Source organism: Athene cunicularia (assembly GCF_003259725.1).
Source record: "Athene cunicularia isolate RWA chromosome 4 unlocalized genomic scaffold, athCun1 chr4_part1, whole genome shotgun sequence".
Taxonomy (NCBI): domain Eukaryota; kingdom Metazoa; phylum Chordata; class Aves; order Strigiformes; family Strigidae; genus Athene; species Athene cunicularia.
The window spans coordinates 24349851-24352863 of record NW_020799098.1 but is presented as its reverse complement, the minus strand read 5'-3'; positions in this window follow the sequence as shown (position 1 = coordinate 24352863).

Here is a 3013-nt window from a genome sequence, read left to right as displayed (position 1 = left end):
GGGGGGGGGGGGAAGACAAATATAAAAAGAGGAGTAAAAAATTCATTTTTACACCTTCAAAAATATGAAATGTGGGACAGCCATACCTATTTATTCCAAAGACAAGCTAGCCAGCGGTGCCTACTTTTCTGTTTTACATCTGGAAGACAGTGCATCTTCTAGTTTGTATAATGAGAAAACACCTCTTCTTTTTGAGATCTGGAAATATAAAGTGCTTAGGGTGGTCCATTCAGGTTGGGTAGGGGCAGACGCCAAACCCCTCATGAGTATGTGCCTGCAGATGTGGATTCTCTTCTCACTTAAACTCTTTTTACACCAGTGTAGCTCCATGGCTTTAATGGATCTATTCCAGATCGGCTGATGAGCAAGTGAAGGCAGAAACTGGCTCACAAGTTTCTGGAGACTTGAGTAAAAGTTTTCAGCGAAGGGAGCGAATCTCTCCACCCCCATAACTATATTGGAGTCGAGGGCGTGCGTTAAAGGTTAACTTGGAACCCTCATTATGACATAACACAGGCATCTTAAGCAATCGTGAGTGTGTAGAGACATGATAACTCATTGGGTGGGGATCGGGAGTTGAGGGGCAGTGACAAGGGGCCTGGACAAGGCTACCGATCTGCCAGAAAACAGCCTGAAACAGGAAAGAGCACCACATATGCCACTTGGAATGTGTGACGCAAACCCCAGCCTTGAAACAAAGAACAGGAAACAGCTCTGCTGGCTGCACTGGGGAGAAAGCACAGAGAAACATTTAGGCGGCCCTCCCTGACCCTATATTCATGAGCAGCTGGAGTCTTTTAAAACAACAACAGTGGGTGGAGGTGTTTGTTCATTGGGTGTGAATAAAAACACTGTCCTTATGCAGAGGACCTGCCCTATTTACAAACAGGCTCCCTTAACATAAGGGAGCAGGAGATTTTTAGACACCACAGGTCATGACAATTAGCTGAAACCTTCCCTAGGACCAGTTGGTTTATTACTGTATTTACAGAATGCCAGTAGCTAAACAGAGCTACAGCTCAGTGACATCAAACAGGCTGCACGCAGCTTGACAGTAAGCACCTTCTTCGCAGACAGAGCCAGAGGTATCAGACCATTGCAGGAGTGTTTTGTGAAGCTGGGGGTTGCTCCTGGACAGTGTCTTACTTCTGTTCCGTACTGCTCAACAGCTGAGGGCCAACTTCACTCAGTGTCCCCAAGAATATTTTTCCAAGCTGTCAAACGCTTAGCCTTCTACACCCCTGTTTCATATGCATTCAGCCTTCATCTCAGGACCAGATTTTCTGTGAATGGAATACCTTTATTTTTGAAGAACCCAAATAGCTGAATAAATTAAATAAGCTGACAACATGAGCCAGAAGAAAGGCACATCTTGTCTAGATGTCATGCAATATAGTAATTTCAACATCTGTTTTCCTTCAAAACCGTGGTTTCAAACACTCTTCTCTTACATACTTCGCATCAGTTACTTACATACCATGGGTGGGACATTGAATATCACTCAATGTGAGAACATGTTATAGCAAAGTACATGGACAAGTACCACAGTAACAATACTAATTGCTGTGGGGTTTCATGGCTGGAGTTTTAACAATGCACACGAGGTGTCAACTGGCTTGTATGGCACCTACTCAGCCACGTATGGGTGTAGGTTTTATGCCGATATTATCAGTTCCTTACTGTCTTAATACTGAGTATCTGGAAACATAAGTAATTTACTGGTTGTATAACTCCCATCTCTATAGCCTTTGACTAATCTCACTCACATTTACATCACCATTTATCTGAAGACTTTTGCTTTTGGCTAAACAGGTGTTGCCTAGGTCAGATCCTTAGAGTACCTAAGGACTCCCTCACCGTTCTTCTACCTAGAGGAAATCTTGCACAGTTTCTCAGGGAAGGGAAAAACCATGGGTTTTTGTTTTTTTTTTTCCCCTTCCGTTACCCCCAGTCCCCACTGTCGTCTACAACACAGCTATAAGAGTGTGTGCAGGGGTAAAAAAAAAAAAAAAAAGTATTTGCCTGCTTGGGAAAAAATAAAAAAGGGCACTCAGGTCACTTTTTAAAAATTTTGATAGGTTTTTTGGAAGTTTTTTCTATTGTGACACTAGTCAAAATATTCTTAAAAATCCAAGGGAAAAGTTGTTTGAAATATATCTCTTCTAGGTCAGGCAGGATTATCAAATCCAGATGTAATTCCTCTCTTACAAGAAGCAGCTCCTCATGCTATTATCAGTACAGTGTATCTTAAAAATACTCTACGGAAAAGTCACTAGTGAGCAGCTGCACGACTAGTCTTCCGTTTTCAATACAGGTAATGAACATTTATGGATGTTAGTTTAAACTAAGTCAAGTCTTCAGAGCTCTCCTATCAGCCACCCAAATTCAGCTTTTCCCAACAATAAAACCTTCAGAGTTCAGCTCCATGAATAGTGACACCTCCTGAGTTTTCAAAGGCGAGGAAGCAAATGAAACACAAGCAGACAGTGCAGGCACAGTACCCAAATCACCAGGGGAGTACACAAAGCAACTTTAATGTATTTTTTTCATATAACTCTCGCATGACCATTTGAGCTATGCTGAAACAGGTCTTTCTCCCAGCCTCTGGTTAGGTGCTGTGATTTCGCAGCAGGGGCTTCTGCTGCTGAACCTTCCTTTTTCAGGGCTCCCCAAGTTGTGCCAGGTACTCACCTGACAAAGATCCAAAGCAAATAATTCCTATTCCCATTCCGGCTTTAAAAAAAACCCAACAAAGGGCATCCAGAAAAGGGAAGCTAATTACCGTCGTTATTTCTAACTCCACACTTAACTGCCGTGCTGTGCTAAGGTTAGACGACAACACGGGGGATACATTTTTGAGAGCCAGTCTCATCCTTGACTTCACCGGAGTTTACTGGGGACGCGGCGCTGCCGATCAGCATCGCGCTACGGTGTGGGACAGCGGCAACCGGCGAGCTCCCGCCCCGGCACGTCCCCCACCGCCCTCGGCGCCGGGGCGCCCGCTACGCTTTTC